The sequence below is a fragment of the Macaca mulatta genome, chromosome 4 (assembly GCF_049350105.2).
Source record: "Macaca mulatta isolate MMU2019108-1 chromosome 4, T2T-MMU8v2.0, whole genome shotgun sequence".
Classification (NCBI taxonomy): domain Eukaryota; kingdom Metazoa; phylum Chordata; class Mammalia; order Primates; family Cercopithecidae; genus Macaca; species Macaca mulatta.
Genome location: NC_133409.1, coordinates 166727409 through 166746455, shown reverse-complemented (window position 1 = coordinate 166746455; position 19047 = coordinate 166727409). Strand labels below are relative to the sequence as shown.

At 44.8% G+C, this 19047-nt stretch overlaps 1 protein-coding gene across 1 annotated transcript in view; it reads right to left on the bottom strand.

The window, feature by feature from the left end:
• ATXN1 (ataxin 1) overlaps positions 1 to 19047 on the bottom strand; it is a 280578-nt gene that overhangs the window by 33356 nt on the left and 228175 nt on the right. The window lies entirely within an intron of this gene.

The following is a 19047-nucleotide window of genomic DNA, read 5'->3' as shown; positions in this document are numbered from 1 at the left end:
CAGTCCAGACTAACGTGTTTCAAAGCGAGAGGAAGTGGGCCCTCTTCATTCTCTTATTTCGGAGACTGATGCAAGAAGCTGAAAAGTATTGGCCAAGGTAACACAGTTAGAACTGGGGTCAGGAGGATGAGAACCTGTCACTTTGACTCTCACTTGAATGTTTCTTACAACCACTGTGATAGATCTCACTATACAATGCATGAAGCATTCACATACACTGTCCTATTTAGAATATCAAGATACATATTAATATTATTATTACTAACAATGATGATAATAGATCAATAATATTACTACTACTGCTATTACTACTAAGGACACACAGAATTGTAGTTACAGAAGGCTACGGTGTAGGTAGAGCACAGGTTCAAACCTTGGCTTTACCTCAAACCGCCTGTTATCCATTTTTAAAAATACAATTTTGGCTGGGCGCGGTGGCTCACGCCTGTAATCCCAGCACTTCGGGAGGCTGAGGCGGGCGGATCGTGAGGTCAGGAGATTTGAGACCATCCTGGATAACACGGTGAAACCTTGTCTCTACTAAAAATACAAAAAATGAGCCGGGCGTGGTGGCGGGCGTCTGTAGTCCCAGCTATGAGGGAGGCTAAGGCAGGAGAATCGCTTGAACCCAGGAGGCAGAAGTTGCAGTGAGCCGAGATCGCACCACTGCACTCTAGCCTGGGCGACAGAGCGAGACTCCATCTCAAAATAATAATAATAAAATTTTAATTTTACTCACAATTATACATGTGCCCCAGTTTAACGAGGCAAAAATTTCATTTCAACAATGTGTAAAGTTGTAATCTCTGCCTGTAAAATGGGGAAAAATTAATGCGCACAGTGCCTAGTATAACACATACTCAGTACATGTTTGCCATCGTAGTTATAATTCAATAAACATTTCCTCATGAATTCTCAGTGATCACCCACACTTATCTGTTGCTCATCTCTCCTGGCCATGATGTAATCAACACAACACCTTCAAACAATCAATTCTTTCAAACATCTGTTTTCTCCTCACACCTGTGATAGAAAAAGAGGAAGTGATGGGTGTTTGAGAGTTCATTTTTTTCTTTATTTGATAGACGGGATAATATTTATAAGTGCCCAGTGTGCAGGCCCTTATGCACACCAACAAGAAGGAAGGCAATTCAACACAAGCAGAATCAACAGAAAGCTCAGACGCTAACCTCAAGGGTGGCATTTCCAGGGAAGGGTTAAGAGCAATGCCTCCGTGTTTCACTCTGCCTGCTTTTCCACAATACTTTTTGGATGAGTAATTCCCAAGACGCATGGTGGGGAAATGCAGAATCCTCCTTCCACATCCCGCAGGGAAGGCTGCCAGCTGTCTACCCGCACACACACTCACGAGCTTCACCACACAACACGATGCAAAGTGCCAGCAACTGCTCCAGGAGGCCTAGGCTGGATCCTGCCAGTCATCAGGGGGCTGGGTTTCCAGCACATTAGACAGCCCCAGTCTACAACAGAGAACATAAAACTCTCCATCAAGTCAGGAAAAAGGTCTCATGGGAACTGAGGTACTCTGGGAGGGTCTTAAACGATTCATCGTCCTTGGTGTGTCCGAATGAACGGAAAGCCAACGCCTCCAGATGATTCATAAACTAACCAGCTGTTCCTCCAGGTGTCACACACTGGCTTCCCTTCTATGGTGGTTTCAGTCACTGAGACACTGCACAATTCAATGCTCTCGACTGCAAAGACCCCAAGACCTCCTGAGACCCAGGCACCCTAAGGCACAGCAGGCAGGACAAGTCACCATGCTTACTTGCTTACTTTGTGCAGGCTACACCAATGCCTTACATATAAGTGACAACTAGCATATGATCACCCCATTTCAAAGACAAGGACACTGAAGCTCAGAGTGTAAGTCACTTGCCTAAGATTACATGGCTGAAAAAGGGCAGAAAGAACACACAAAAAGTCCCAACATGAAAACTTGGGTTCTAGTTCTTGGGTTGTGTAGTGGGTTCACTAGTGTGTAGTGAATACTTTTTTTTTTTTTTAGATGGAGTCTCACTGTGTCACCAGGCTGGAGTGCAGTGGCACGATCTTGGCTCACTGCAACCTCTGCCTCCCGGGTTGAAGCGATTCTCCTGCCTCAGCCTCCCGAGTAGCTGGGATTACAGGCACACACCACCACGCCCAGCTGATTTTTGTATTTTTAGTGAGACCGGGTTTCACCATGTTGGCCAGGATGGTCTCAATCTCTTGACCTCATGATCTGCCCGCCTCAGCCTCCCAAAGTGCTGGGATTACAGGCATAAGCTACTGTGCTCAGCCGTGAAGAATTTAACCTCATCCAAACTGAGGTCTGGCCTTTGCCCCCACCTGTAGGGAGGTGCTCTCTAGGCTTCTGGAATATCCTGCCTCAAAGGAGTATGTTTATCTGCCTGGGGAGATTGGCCACTGGATAGAGTAACAATGTGATTTATGATGGGGGCTTTGGGCCATGAGGTATACGTTCCAACCTCAGAGGAATGAATAATGTAAGATACTTGCCTGACCTCCAGGAGGGCCTAGGGATTAGAGGTCAGTCATGAGGACAGTAGCAATTGAGCTCCAATAAAAACTCTAGACGCTGAGGCTCAGGTGAGCTTCCTTGGTTGCCGATTCTCCAGGGGTACTGTCACACATCATGGCTGGGAGGAGGTAATGCTGTTCATGACTTCATGGGGAGAGGGCAACAGAAGCCCCATGTCTGGACCCCTCCAGACCTCCCCTATATGCCTCTTACCCTGGCTAAGTTTAACATGTATCCTTTCCCTGTAATAACTATAAACATGAGTAGAACAACTTTCAGTGAGTTCTGTGGGTCCTTCTACTGAATTATCAAAACGGAGGGTGGTCTGGGAAACCCTCTGAACTTGCAATTCGTGTTGCAGGCACTGCTCTCTCTAACTTTGTAGTTGGTCACCTTCTTATAGCTAGTGATGGTCACACACTTAAATAGGCCAAGTAATAAAATATAACAACGTTGAAATAAAATCCATCAGCGTTCAGGGATAAGAATGCCTTGTGAGACAATAATTAGGTTAATCTAAATTGGTGTACCCCAAAACTGTGGCCGGGGAACAGGCAGATGGGTAGTACAGAAAGGAACAGGGATATATACTACTCAGTGTAATGTCACCGGGGCCAAAGGCCACAGAGAAAGCCTGCTTGTGGAAATCTACCCAATGACACACACGTGTAAGAAGCACTGAGTGGATCAATTTTTGGGGTACAGAGTTCAAAGTGTTGGAACAATGGGGGGAACACATCAGCTAACTTCTGGTGTCTTAATATCCTCAGGCAACTGAATGAAACTGACTTACTAGAAATCTACCATGGTCATTGAATACTGAACATCCCAACAGACCAAATGGAGGAGTTGGCTCCTGCACTTGGCTCTCCAGATTTTGGGGACATACTTCCTCCAGAATACAGAGGAGGATGCACATGAACCTGGGACTCTACTGGTTTCACTGTGTTTGTGGTCATGCTGAATAATGGTGTATCAGTAGCAGCAGCTCTGGCTGAGAGACCAGAACCCTCATAGCCTTAGTACTAGGGCCATACTCTCTCACCTGCAGAATAAGAAATCAATGCTGACAGCACGTCAGACTCACCCAGGCAGCTTTTAAAACCAACACCTGTGTCCAGATCTACCCCAGACCAACTGAATAAGAATCAGTTGGGACCACCACTGGCATTTTAGGAAATGCACCAGGGGATTCTAATGTGCAGCCAGAGGTGAGAACCTCTGGTATAGAGGATTTTTTTTTTTTTTTGAGACAGAATCTCGCTCTGTCACCCAGGCTGGAGTGCAGTGGTGCAATCTCGGCTCACTGCAAGCTCCACCTCCCAGGTTCAGGCCATTCTCCTGCCTCAGCCTCCCGAGTAGCTAGGACTACAGGCACCTGCCACCAGGCCCGGCTAATTTTTTTTGTATTTTTAGTAGAGATGGGGTTTTACCATGTTAGCCAGGATGGTCCTCTTGATCTGCCCGCTTCAGCCTCCCAAAGTGCTGGGATTACAGGCATGAGCCACTGTACCTGGCTGGTATAGAGAATCTTTAAGCCCCCTAACTCCATCTGTCCTTGGCAGTATGTCTCAGTGATTTTTTTTTTTTTTTTTTTGAGATGGAGTCTCGCTCTGTCACCCAGGCTGGTGTGCAATGGGCGCAGTCTCGGCTGACTACAACCTTCACCTCCCAGGTTCAAGCGATTCTCCTGCCTTAGCCTCCCAAGTAGTTGGGATTACAGGTGCCTGCCACCACACCCGGCTATTTATTTTTATTTTTATTTTTATTTTTATTTTTATTTTTAGTAGAGACGAGGTTTCACCATGTTGGCCAGGCTGGTCTCGAACTCCTGAGCTGAGGTGATCCAACCACCTCGGCCTCCCAAAGTGCTGGGATTATAGGCATGAGCCACTGAGCCCAGTCTGTCTCAGTGATTTTAATTACAGCAGCCAATCCTTTCCCCCACTTTGCTAACACAAAAATTGTGTTCTAACCTCCTTTAATCATACTTAAAATTATATGCTATGTCCACAATGAGATACCACTTCACACTCATTAAGATGGACATTATATTCTTTTTTTTTTTTTTAAAAGAAAAATGGAAAATAGCAAGTGTTGGTGGAGATGGGGAAACTAGAACCTATATGCATCGTTGGTGGGAATGTAAAATGATGCAGCTGCATGGAAAACATTTTGGCAGTTCCTCAAAATGTTAAATATAGAATTACCATATGACTCAGCAATTCCACGTCTGGGTATCTACTGCAAAGCATTGAAAGCAGGGACTCAGATATTCCACACCCATGTTCATAGCAGCATTGTGCACATGAGCCAAAAGGTGTTAACAACCCAATGATCATCAACAGATGAATAAACTTTAAAAATGTGGTATATCCATATGACGGGATATTATTCATCCCCCTCTCCTTACAAAGGAATGACATTCCGCGTTACATGCTATGACATTAATAAACCTTCAAACATTATGCTAAGTGAAAGAAGCCAGACACAAAAGAACAATATCATATGATTCCCCTTCTAGAGGAATCTAGAAGAGTCAAATTCAGGGACAGCATAGAACGGGCGTTAGCAGGAGCTGGGATGAGGGGGCAATGGGAGTTGTTTAACAGGTTCAGAATTTCAGTTTGGTATGATGGAAACATTCTGGAGAGAGATGGTGGTGATGGCTGAACAATAATGTGCCACTTAACTGTACACATAAAAATGATTAAGATGGTAAATTTCATATTATGCATATTTTGTCATCAGTCAAAAATTTTAAAAATAAGTAGGTCATGATCTTAAAAGTTTGTGAAGAAACTGCATTTCTGTTTTGAAATGACACAGCGCCCCATTCCCTCAACTGCTTGGAGTTACAAGGATCTCTGAGATACCTGCTGGCATTAGCCTGTATTCCAGGACTGGACGTCAGGGCATCCTTCAGCCGCTAAAGCTGTATGGCCTTTCTCACATCCGCAAAGGGGACTGTGAGCTGTAAAAAGTGAAGCAGCAGCATCTTAGTGTCATTGCTCTGTCATGTCATTGCTCACGGAAGACTGAAAGCTGGCCGATATCCCTGTATGCCTCTTCTCCCCTGATTCTGTCACCAGGTTATGTCAGCTCCACCCTCTAAATTAGGGGCTGGAAAACCTTGGTGATGGGCCACCTCGTGAAAATGTGTGGCTTTGCGGGCCATACACTTCTGTGGCAATTACTCAGCTCTGCCTCTGCAGGCTGAAAGCAACCACAGATAATTCGTAACCAGTGGGTGTGGGTGGCTGTGTCCTGATCAAGTCTCAAATACGCCTGCCGCAGGCCTCTGGGTATATGTTCCCTCTGCTCTGTTAGAGTACTTTCCACACCAGCCACTGCTCCTCTGCAATGCACCGTCACCTGTTTTCTAATGCAGTGATTCTTATACTTGAGCGTGCGTATCACATTCACCTGGAGTTCCCAGATGCTGCTGATGCTGCTGATCCAGGAACCACACTTCCAGAAGCACTGGCCTCACCCATCTTTCAGGTCTCTCCTTCCATGTCACCTCCTTAAGGCTCTCCCCACTCCAACCCCATACCCTCTGCCTCTCCTCTGTGCCTCCTTAGCACCCTGCTCCATCATTCTCATCCACACACCATTCAGTAACCGTTTCCTCGACTATCCCCCAAGGCTCCAAATAGGCTAACACCAGCCACCCCCGAATGCCTTCACCATGGTGGGCGTGATGGTTAATACTGAGTGTCAACTTGATTGGATTGAAGGATGCAAAGTATTATTCTTAGTTGTGTCTGTGAGGGTGTTGCCAAAGGAGATTAACGTTTGGGTCATGGACTGGGAGGGGAAGACCCACCCTCAATCGGGGTGGGCACAATCTAATCAGCTGCCAGCAAGGCTAGAATGAAAGCAGGCAGAAGAACGTAGAAGGACTAGACTGGCTGAGTCTTCCAGCCTTCATCCTTCTCCCGTGCTGGATGCTTCCTGCCCTCGAACATCCGACTTGAAGTTCTTCAGGTTTTGGATTCTTGGACCTACACTAGTGGTTGGCCAGGGCTCTTGGGTCTTTGGCCACAGGCTGAAGGCTGAGCTGTCGGCTTCCCTACTTTCAAGGTTTTGGGACTCAGACTGGTCAACCACTGGCTTCCTTGCTCCTCAGCTTGCAGGTGGCCTATTGTGGGACTTGACCTTGTGATCATCTGAATCAATATTCCTTAATAAACTCCCCTTTACATATACATCTATCCTACTAGCCCTGTCTGTCTAGAGAACCCTGACTAATACAGTGGGTCCACTAACTGCTACTTCCTTAGGCAATCATTCCTAAAATCTCAGCAAAGCTACTTCGGACTGCTGCAATCCTTGTTTTCATGTGTCTTCCTCATTAGACCATAAACTCCGATGCTGCTTATAGACTGAAGTTCACAACCCCTTGGGCTTCTAGGGTGTTGTCCACCCTTTGTTGGTTACTGTCCTTATCCTGTGTTGATCTCTTGCAGTTTGTCTTCCCTACGAGCTGGTTATTAAAAGGCAAAGGATTTCTGGATCGTTTTCTAGATTTTGGATGTGATGATAAAAAACTGAGCTTGTGATGGAGGGACATAAAATAATGTGTCTGCAAAGAATCTGCCCCTAGAGATTTCATTTCTAACATACTTTCTCATGTGAGATTATTAACTCCTGTTACTTCCTGGATCAGGAAGGACAAGTACAATATACTGTGTGAGATGTTAAAGACACGTGCTATATGGGAAGGCCTCTAAACATTCACATCCAATTATCCAAAACTAATTACAGATTCTCTTAGGCTCAATCTCAAGGAAACGCTTCGGTAGTCTCTGGATTTACCGGAAGAGGTGTGTATTTACAAAGACAACAATTTTGTTGAAACCAGCCTAAACCAATCATAGGAAGGACAAGATCAGCTGTACACATCGGCCAAGATAAGAATTTTCTCTGCAATAAATGTTTGTTTTAAAACTAGGGGTATGACTCACACTCGGTGAATGGGTGGCTGAGTTCTGACCCTCAAAAGATGAATGGTTCATTTTGAAAAGCCCAGCAAGTGGGAAGCCTACTTTCTACCTCCACTGACTTCAGAATGAGGCTGCAGTGTAGTGGAGCCCAAGATGGCCCCGAGTTGTTTCCAATCACCAGCAAGACGGACAATGGGATGACTCGCGACCTGCAGCTGTTTTCAATAAAAAAGCTGAGTAATTACAGCAGCCTCTCCTGGGGCTCACATGCGGCCCAGCACAAAGCCAGTGGAACATTAAGGACACTGAATGAGCTGCCAGAAACCCTTCAGCTCTGGGCTGCCAGACTGCTCCTCCTCCCCCGGCTCAGCGTCATTAACTTAATCAGGTATTCATTCAATAAAAAAAAACCCTGATACTCTCCCTGGATGTAGGCAACACCCTCTGAATGAGGCACACTGTCAGATCGACTGCATCCGGCAGGAGGTGTGAGGGCGGTCCTATATTCTTTTATTTAATTAATTTATTTGTACGTATTTATTTATTTAGAGACAGAGTAGCCAGGGCTGGAGTGCAGTGACGTGATCCCAGCTCACTGCAACCTCCACCTCCTGGGTTCAAGCGATTCTCACGCCTCAGGCTCCTGAGTAGCTGGGATTACAGGCGCGCGCCACCACGCCTGGCTAGTTTTTGTATTTTTTGTAGAGATGGGGTTACATCATGTTGGCCAGGCTGGTCTCAAACTCCTGACCTCAGGTGATCCGCCCATCTTGGCCTCCCAAAGTGGGAGTAACCCACCGCTTGGGATTAGAGGCGTGAGCCACCGCGCTCGGCCTATTTAATTTATTTTTAAATTTAGGGGCTGGGAAGATGGGAATCCTCCTCTAGGCAGTACGCCTCGGACATGCAGTGGAAGGGAGGTTAGAGTGAGCAGCTGGTCACAGACTAAAGAGAAGAAACACCTTGCTCCCTCTTCACATTTAGAGACATAAACACTTGATAGCATAGTTCTGACTCCTGAGCAGGAAGCACATGGTTGACTTCAGTGTCATGTTAGACCGGGCTACTGGCATTTGGTAACTGGTGACTTTATGAAAGTCTTTCAACTTCCTCTGCCTCTCTTTTTTGACACAGGGTCTCACTCTGTCACCCAGGCTGGAGTGCAGTAGCTCGACCATAGCTTACTGCAGCCTCGACCTCCTGGGCTCAAGTGATCCTTCAGCCTCAGCCTCCTGAGTAGCTGGGACTACAGGCTTGTGCCACCACATCCAGCTACATTTAAAATTTTTTTAGCCGGGCGCGGTGGCTCAAGCCTGTAATCCCAGCACTTTGGGAGGCCGAGACGGGCGGATCACAAGGTCAGGAGATCGAGACCATCCTGGCTAACACGGTGAAACCCCGTCTCTACTAAAAAATACAAAAAACTAGCCGGGCGAGGTGGCGGGCGCCTGTGGTCCCAGCTACTCCGGAGGCTGAGGCAGGAGAATGGCGTAAACCCGGGAGGCGGAGCTTGCAGTGAGCTGAGATCCGGCCACTGCACTCCAGCCTGGGCGACAGAGCCAGACTCAGTCTCAAAAAAAAAAAAAAAAAAAAAAAAAATTTTTTTATACAGATAGGGTTTCATCATGCTGTCCAGGCTGGTCTCGAACTCCTGGGCTTAAGCGATCCTCCCATCTTGGCTTTCCATAGTGTTGGAATTACAGGTATGAGCCACAGCACCTGGCCTATTCAACTTTCTAAGCTTTGATTTCCTCTTTAAGAAAAGGAAGATAGTATGGCCAGGCACGGTGGCTCACACATATAATCCCAGCACTTTGAGAGGCCGAGGTGGGCAGATTACCTGAGGTCCAGAGTTTGAGACCAGCCTGGTCAACATGGCAAAGCTCCGTCTCTACTAAAAATGCAAAAAAAAAAATTAGCTAGGCATGGTGGTGGGTGCCTATAATCCCAGGGAGGCGGAGGTTGCAGTGAACCAAGACTGCGCCATTGCACTCTAGCATGGGCGACAAGAGTGAAACTCCACCTTAGAAAAGCAAAAAACAAAACAAAACAAAAAGAAAATGAAGATAGTAATACACCTTATCTCATGAAGTTGTTATGAGAATTGCATGAGATAATTCAGTGCCTAGCATGCAGGCAGGCAGTAGTGCCTCAAAAATGCTACCTCTCATGATGAACTGCTTTCCAGTTCAAACTACCTCCTATGGCTGTTGCAGATAACAGCATAGGCTCGGGATCTAGGCCACCTGAGTTGAAATCCTGGTGCCCTTACTCCCCAGCTGTGTATATCTGATGCAACTTAATTAATTTATCTGATCTAAGTACTAACCAGGTCCAACTAATTCATTTCTCTGTGCCTCGGTTTGCTCATCTCCAAAGTGGGAATAATACTAGTTCCTACCCCACAGGCTTGCTGTGAGTTCACACATAAGAAGAACTTAGATGAGGCCTGGCACACTGAAGACCTACAAATACTGGCTGTGGTTGTTCCCATTATTTTCTAAGAAAGGCCCTCTTCTCTACCTCCTTCACTTTGGTCCTATTTTCATCTGCATTAAAAAAATCACATTTTCAGTCCGGGCGCGGTGGCTCACACCTGTAATCCCAGCACTTTGGGAGGCTGAGGCTGGCAGATCACGAGAACAAGAGATCGAGACCATCCTGGCCAACATGGTAAAACCTGTTTCTACTAAAAATACAAAAATTAGCTGGGCATGGTGGCACGTGTCTGTAGTCCCAACTATTCGGGAGGCTGAGGCAGGAGAATCGCTTGAACCTGGGAGACGGAGGCTGCAGTGAGCTGAGATGACGCCACTGCACTCTAGCCTGGTGACACAGCAAGACTGTGTCTCAAAAAAAGAAAAAAAACCCAAAAACCATATTTTCCTCCCTAGAATTCTTTCCCAGGTTACTTCCTGCAAGTCAGCTCCAGCAAAGATGGTGAATGGAATAATTTCTCATTAAAAGTTTCCCTGCCTCACTTCCCTTCATGAGGCATTTCAGGTCTTACCGGTTCAGAAAGTTTACTAAGTCTCTAAAATTGTCTTCTTCTAGAAAATACTCCACACTAGTGCACTGATTTTTTTTCCCCCTAAACTGGACCAAAGCCTTGTTTGCAGAACAAATGGTCAATTACATCTACATTCAAAAATAAAATTCAAATGTGCTCATGTTTTCAATTTAAGTATGTCTGTTGTTTGCTGTTTATTCCTTTGGTATAAATAGAAGCTTTCTGGCTTATTTGAACGCAGAACACATAGTACACTGTTTAGATACAATTACTCATTATAAATTAAATCAATCCTTTTCCTTTTTAGAATACCGTGCCCTAACTACAATCTCTACAACATTATAAAAACATAAAATATGACTAACGATTTAATTTAAGGCCCTAATTCCCAATGAAAGATAAATAATGCTGCTGTAGGCACCAATGACTGCAATCTAAATAGGCAATAAAATATTTAATGGACAAACGGAAATGCAAAAAAAGTAAGTTAGTCTCCTGTTTACAACAAAGCTCATTTTCTGTACTAGCACTGTGGACATGGAAGATGCAGTTAACCTCTGTAAGTCTCAGTTTCCTCATCTGAAATACGTGAATGATGATAATACGTTTTCAAAAGATTGTGGAGATGAAATAAGAGCAACTATAATGCCTAGCATAAGAAAAAAATCCAGGTGTGTTCTTCTTCCTGAACTTCAGTCTCAGCTCAAGACCCTGGGAGGAATTTCCACTTGGAAATACTTACTATCCCTCTCAAATCAGCATGCACTCTGGTTCCACATTTCTGCTAATGGTTTTGCACCATTTCTCCAAGCATAGGCCAGAGCCTGATATTTCATACTTCTCTCCCTCTTCACTCCTATATCCAGCTACTCCCCTAATTGTGTCAGTCTTTCTTCAAAATGTCTCAACTCTTGGGGTGAAGCTTTAAGTCCCTCTCTTTTTTTCCCCATATTTACTGTGTAGGAAAGAATTTGGCTTTGGCCAAAGAGGGGTCTGCCCTTTGCCCTTAGCTCCTAGGAAATGACCTATGTGATATCTGATAGTAGTGTCCCTATTTGTGGGGAGGGAAGGATTTTGAGTCACAGCAAATTACTGAACCCAAGCCTCGGTTTCCTCATTTTAAAATGGGAATTGGCTGGGTGTGGTGGCTCACACCTGTAATCCCAGCACTTTGGGAGGCTGAGGCAGGAGGACTGTTTGAGGCCAGGACTTTGAGACCAGCCTGGGTAACAAAGTGAGGCCTGTCTCTACAAAATAATAAAAAAATTTAGGTGTAGTGGTGCCTGCTTGTAGTCCCAGCTACTCGGGAGGCTGAGGTGGGAGGACTGCTTGAGCCTGGGAGATTGAGGCTGCATTGAGCTGAGATCGTGGTACTGCATTCCAACCTGGGAGACAGAACAAGACCCTGTCTCAAAAAATAAAGACAATGGAGATAATAACACGTACCCTGCAGGGTTAGGGTGATGACAAAATGAGATGCATTCAACAAATGTGAGGTAGAAAAAAATTCTCTTATTCAGCAGGAACTTTATCAATGTTCATTTCTTTTTCTTTTATAATTATGAGAACATGAAGGAAATGGGCAGAGGATTCCAGGAGAATTCTGCCAAGATTTTCAGTCTTTTCATAATTGGCAGTAGAGTATTTCCATTTTCATTTTGAGTTTTGCTAGTATTCTTCTACTAAGAAACCAATTTTTTCCCCGATGAATGTTTTTTTAATTTCAGGGTTTTTTTTTTTTTTTTTTTTTGAAACAGGGTCTCACTCTGTCATCCAGGCTGGAGTGCAGTGGCCCAATCTCGGCTCACTGTAGCTTCAACTTCCCAGGCCCAAGCCATCCTCCCACCTCTGCCTCCAGAGTTGCTAGGAATACAGGCGCATGCCACCACGCCCAGCTAATTTTTATAGTTTTTGTAGAGACGGGGTTTCACCATGTTGTCCAGGCTTGTCTTGAACTCTTGGGTTCAAGAGATCTGCCTGTCTCAGCCTCCCAAAGTGTTGGGATTACAGGCATGAGGTACCACGCCTAGCCCATTCTTGAGTATGCAGGATCAATATTTCTCCTTATAATGTAATTCCAACAGAAGGGAAACCAGGCCTCCTTTCAGTATCAAAGCTTGAGCCTCTCAGCGTCCCCTGATTTCAGAACGTAGGCTACAAACAGTCCCAGATGTGTGCTGACGGGCACTACATTCCTGGTCTTTCACAGCATTTACTTTGGATTGGGAAATGGGAGGTGAAGTCTCTCTTTCAGTATGAGATAATTTCTTAGAACAGGTTAGTTTGGCCTTTCCTGAAATATAAATAAGAAAGAGGCTTCCATCCGAAAAACATCTGAGTGTTAAGTAGATAAATGCATCCCTTCGACATTGAGACATTTTATCTCCACATCTGATGCACTCTTATTTTTTCAGCAGGACACGTTTCAGAAACTTGGATCTTCTTCCCTGCTATAGTTTCACAAATAATCCAGTTTGCTTCCATTTTGCTCTGGTTAACCCATGGGATGGTGGGTGGGATGATGAAAAGCAGCAATAAGGCAGTGACTGAGTCTCAATCTATAACATTTCCAATGTAGATGATAAAATGAACCCATAATAAACATATTTGGGAAAATATACGAAGAACTGCAAAGAAAGCTCTCAACGGAGAGCCTGAAGGGACCAGCCAGGGAGGCTCATGCAAGCCAGGAATAGCCAGGCATGAGTAATGCCTCAGATGGGTGGGTTTTGTTTTCTTTCACAGCTGATTTGAAACTTCCCTCAATGACAGTGTGGAAGATAATGTTTTAACAAAATGCACGGATTTACAAGCTCCCTCACACTCATGCTGACACAGCATCACACGAGGCTCTGCCTGGGAGTCTCCACATCTCAGGCTGGGCTGCATGGAAGGAAATGACCACAGCAAGGCACATCGAGGGCTCCCTTTGTGGCTCAAAAGAAGCACCATGGCAGAGTTATTATCAGATTTCAGTACAGTAGTCCCCCCCTTATCCATGGGGAATAGGTTCCAAGACCCCCCAGTGGGTGCCTGAAACCATGGATAGTACCAAACCCTATATATAAACTATGTTTCTTTCCTATACATACCTGCCATAAAGTTTGATTTATACATTAGGCACAGTATGAGATTAACGATAATAGCTAATAATAAAACAGAACAATTATAACAGTATGCCAGCATCACTAAGTGCTTTGGAACCATCATTAAGTAAAACAAAGGTGACTTGAACACAAGCACTTCCATCCCACCACGGTGGATCTAAGCACCAAGACGGCCGCTAGGTGACTCACTGGAGGGGAGCGCTGCACAGCCCACATGCTGGGGAAAGGGCCGATTCACGTCCTCCGTTAGGACGGGGTAAGGCGTGAGATTTTATCCTGCTACTTAGAACAGCACGCAATTTAAAACTTAGGAATTGTTTATTTCTGGAATTTTCCATTTCGTATTTTCAGGCTGCAGTTGGCCTCAGAAATCAACCTGTGGATAAGGGGTACGTCTGGCTACAGGGTTCTAGGAAAATACTCCACACTAAAGGAGGTATCTCAACAAGGCTGAGAACGAGGTCTATGACAGAAATGTGCCAAGAAAGCAGAAAGGAAAAGCGCTCATAGAATGGGGAATGCTGCTAGTTGGTTAGTGGCTTCAGGAAGGTGTCAGCTTCTCTTAACAATTACAGGAGGCCCGGCATGGTGGCTCACGCCTGTAATCCCAGCACTTTGGGAGGCTGAGGTGGGCGGATCTTGAGGTCAGGAGTTCGAGACCAGCCTGGCCAACATGGCGAAACCCCCATCTCTACTAAAAATACAAAAATTAGCCAGGCATGGTGGCTTGTGCCTGTAATCCCTGCTACTCAGGTGGCTGAGGCACGACAATCGCTTGAACCTGGGGGGTGGAGGTTGCAGTGAGCCGAGACTGCACCACTGCACTCCAGCCTGGGCGACAGAGCAAGACCTTGTCTCAAAAAAACCAAAAAACAAAAAACCACAATTACAAACACACTTGGCCATTAACCTTGAAACAGTAAAAAACAGCTTCGTCTATGAGAATAAAAAAAAACTGCTACAGGTATTATGCTTCAAGATCACAAAATGCATGAGGACATTACGGTGAGGGTCCCCTGAGTCGATAATCAGAAATACATGTGATGATGTAAAAATACACATTCGCTGTAGTTTCCCAAGATTGTGTAGGTCTGGGCTGGGACCTAGGAATCTGTATTTTAAAAATCTCTTTTGGTGATTCTGATTGGCAGCTAGGTTGGGGAACTACCACACTAGACCTGTGCTGGTTAACCTTGTGCTTTTTAACCTTGGCAGCACAGGAGAATCACCTGGAAAGATTTTCAAAAATCTTGCCGGTCACACCACCCCCCAGGCCACTGAACTCAGAACCTATAAGGTGGGAGTGGGCATCAGTGATTTCAATGTGCAGCCATGGTTGAGAATCCTTGCAGTGGACGCTAAGTTCCCTGAGGGAGGAACGTGTTCATGTATGTACCTCCCTAAAACAGTGCCCTCCACAATAAAGTCAGACCCCTTCCTTCTATTTTATTTCATTTATTTATTTTTTTGAGATGGAGTCTCGTTCTGTCGCCCAGGCTGGAGTGCAGTGGTACAATCTCAGCTCACTGCAACCTCTGCCTCCCAGGTTCAAGCGATTCTCCTGCCTCAGCCTCTCAAGTAGCTGGGACGACAGGCGTGCGCCACCATGCCTGGCTAATTTTTTGTATTTTCAGTAGAGACGGGGTTTCACCGTGTTAGCCACGATGGTCTCGATCTCCTGACCTCGTGATCTTCCCACCTCGGCCTCCCAAAGTGCAGGGATTACAGGCATAAACCACTGTACTCGGACCCTTCTATTTTATAAAGCTGGGTTACACATGGAATTTGTTTGTTTTAAGCCCAACTTTTCCCAGAAAACAAATCGAGTTCTTTTAAACAAAATTTTTAGATATTTAGAGGATAATATAATCATCTATGCTTTGGGGGTGAAAGCTCTCAAAAGAACCTCAGTTGCTTGGAGGCAACAAGTAGATCAAGAGGAAAGACCAACAGGTGCCTGACCACCTCTCTGGGTTGTTCTCCTGATTTGTGATGGGTACAAGAAATATTCATCATAAATGTCAGGTCCCAGATTTTCTGATATGCAGGAAACTCTGCAGAGTGCAGCAGCAGCCATGTGATCTTGTGGCTTATGGTCAGAGCACAAACAACCCCCAGCATAGCTGGAGACTGGTCACAGGCCCTGACAGCTGCACACTATGTCCTGTAACACATTTGACTTTAGGGCACCCTGCATTTCTGCATCACACTGTGCACATCTTTCTTTTTCTCCTCTCTTGGGGGAGAGGTATTTACTTTAATTATGAAGTCCTCTATTATGTATGGTGAACTGTTTAACTCTGGGGCAGTTGAACTGCCTCAAACTCGGCTGCATGAAACAGAAGAAGGAAGGTCCACAGCCATCTTCCCTTGGCTTGGCCTGGGCTTGCTTCAGTTTGCTGAGAAAAGAACCCTGCTTGGCAACTTCAGCAAAGTCTCAGGATACAAAATTAACGTGCAAAAATCACAAGCATTCTTATACACCAGTAACAGACAAACAGAGAGCCAAATCAGGAATGAACTTCCATTCACAATTGCTTCAAAGAGAATCAAATACCTAGGAATCCAACTTACAAGGGATGTAAAGGACCTCTTCAAGGAGAACTACAAACCACTGCTCAGTGAAATAAAAGAGGACACAAACAAATGGAAGAACATACCATACTCATGGATAGGAAGAATCAATATCGTGAAAATGGCCATACTGCCCAAGGTAATTTATAGATTCAATGCCATCCCCATCAAGCTACCAATGAGTTTCTTCACAGAATTGGAAAAAACTGCTTTAAAGTTCATATGGAACCAAAAAAGAGCCCGCATCTCCAAGACAATCCTAAGTCAAAAGGACAAAGCTGGAGGCATCACGCTACCTGACTTCAAACTATACTACAAGGCTACAGTAACCAAAACAGCATGGTACTGGTACCAAAACAGAGATATAGACCAATGGAACAGAACAGAGTCCTCAGAAATAATACCACACATCTACAGCCATCTGATCTTTGACAAACCTGAGAGAAACAAGAAATGGGGAAAGGATTCCCTATTTAATAAATGGTGCTGGGAAAATTGGCTAGCCATAAGTAGAAAGCTGAAACTGGATCCTTTCCTTACTCCTTATACGAAAATTAATTCAAGATGGATTAGAGACTTAAATGTTAGACCTAATACCATAAAAATCCTAGAGGAAAACCTAGGTAGTACCATTCAGGACATAGGCATGGGCAAAGACTTCATGTCTAAAACACCAAAAGCAACGGCAGCAAAAGCCAAAATTGACAAATGGGATCTCATTAAACTAAAGAGCTTCTGCACAGCAAAAGAAACTACCATCAGAGTGAACAGGCAACCTACAGAATGGGAGAAAATGTTTGCAATCTACTCATCTGACAAAGGGCTAATATCCAGAACCTACAAAGAACTCCAACAAATTGACAAGAAAAAAACAAACAACCCCATCAAAAAGTGGGCAAAGGATATGAACAGACATTTCTCAAAAGAAGACATTCATACAGCCAACAGACACATGAAAAAATGCTCATCATCACTGGCCATCAGAGAAATGCAAATCAAAACCACAATGAGATACCATCTCACACCAGTTAGAATGGCGATCATTAAAAAGTCAGGAAACAACAGGTGCTGGAGAGGATGTGGAGAAATAGGAACACTTTTACACTGTTGGTGGGATTGTAAACTAGTTCAACCATTATGGAAAACAGTATGGCGATTCCTCAAGGATCTAGAACTAGATGTACCATATGACCCAGCCATCCCATTACTGGGTATATACCCAAAGGATTATAAATTATGCTGCTACAAAGACACATGCACACGTATGTTTATTGCAGCACTATTCACAATAGCAAAGACTTGGAATCAACCCAAATGTCCATCAGTGACAGATTGGATTAAGAAAATGTGGCACATATACACCATGGAATACTATGCAGCCATCAAAAAGGATGAGTTTGTGTCCTTTGTAGGAACATGGATGCAGCTGGAAACCATCATTCTTAGCAAACTATCACAAGAACAGAAAACCAAACACTGCATGTTCTCACTCATAGGTGGGAACTGAACAATGAGATCACTCGGACTCAGGAAGGGGAACATCACACACCGGGGCCTATCATGGGGAGGGGGGCGGGGGGAGGGATTGCATTGGGAGTTATACCTGATGTAAATGACGAGTTGATGGGTGCAGCACACCAACATGGCACGAGTATACATATGTAACAAACCTGCACGTTATGCACATGTACCCTACAACTTAAAGTATAATAATAATAAATAAATTAAAAAAAAAAAAAAAAAAAAAAAAAAAGAACCCCGCTTGGATGCCCACAGATGCTTCTGTAATTTTGCACAAACTTACACATGGAGCAACTAAACTCAGGGGCACCTAAAACCAGTAGTGGTAATTCAATTTTATGGAAAACTGCAGCAGGAATTTGCTGACACCTTCCATTTTCCTCAGCGCTAAGAACACCTATTCTTAGTGACAGGTGACTCATCTGCCACTCTTATAGCGGACTCTTCTAAGTGAAGACACAAACAAGAGCAGTGTCGACCCTGATGGATGCGCTTGGTAGGGGAGGAGAAGCCTCATGAATAAGAAAGGGATGACATTTTTCTCTGCTCAATCTTTCCCCTTCCCGCAGGAATACTCACCCACCATTTTTTTTTTTTTTTTTTTTTTTTGAGACGGAGTCTCACTGTCGCCCAGGCTGGAGTGCAATGGCATGATCTCAGCTCACTGAAACCTCTGCCTCCGGGGTTCAAGCAATTCTCCTGCCTCAGCCTCCCGAGTAGCTGGGGTTATAGGCATGCACCACCACACACGGCTAATTTTTTTGTATTTTTAGTAGAGACAGGGTTTCACCATATTGGCCAGGCTGGTCTTGAACTCCTGACCTCAGGTGATCTGCCCACCTTGGTCTCCCAAAGTGCTGGGATTACAGGTGTGAGCCACCATGCCCGGCCCCTCACCCACCCTTCGGATGGGCAACTTGAGCTGCCCTCTCCTACTTATTCTTGTAATCACAAACACCTCTTGCTCCAGCCACCACTTCTTAAAACTGCAGATGAAGGGCTGACTCTGGGCCTGCCATTGGTTGGGCTCGTTCCTTCCCTGGAACCATTCTCCTCCTGAGAGCTCTCAAGTCATTCATCGAAGTAAGTAATTTAGACACATTGCCTTGAATGCTCCTCTTGCTCACATCTGTAAAGTTTAGCAAATAAAGCAAACGCCTGAATTTCCAATCTCTGGACATACAGGCAAACATTGAAGAAGTGATTTCCTCTCTTCTTCCTATGTTTCCTGCACACAGTATGCAAAGTATATCCAGCACTCTACACAAAAACCTCAGTGACTAAACCATGGCACGGGTCATGGATTTTCTTCTTCTTCCTTGCTTATTCTATGACTCAGAA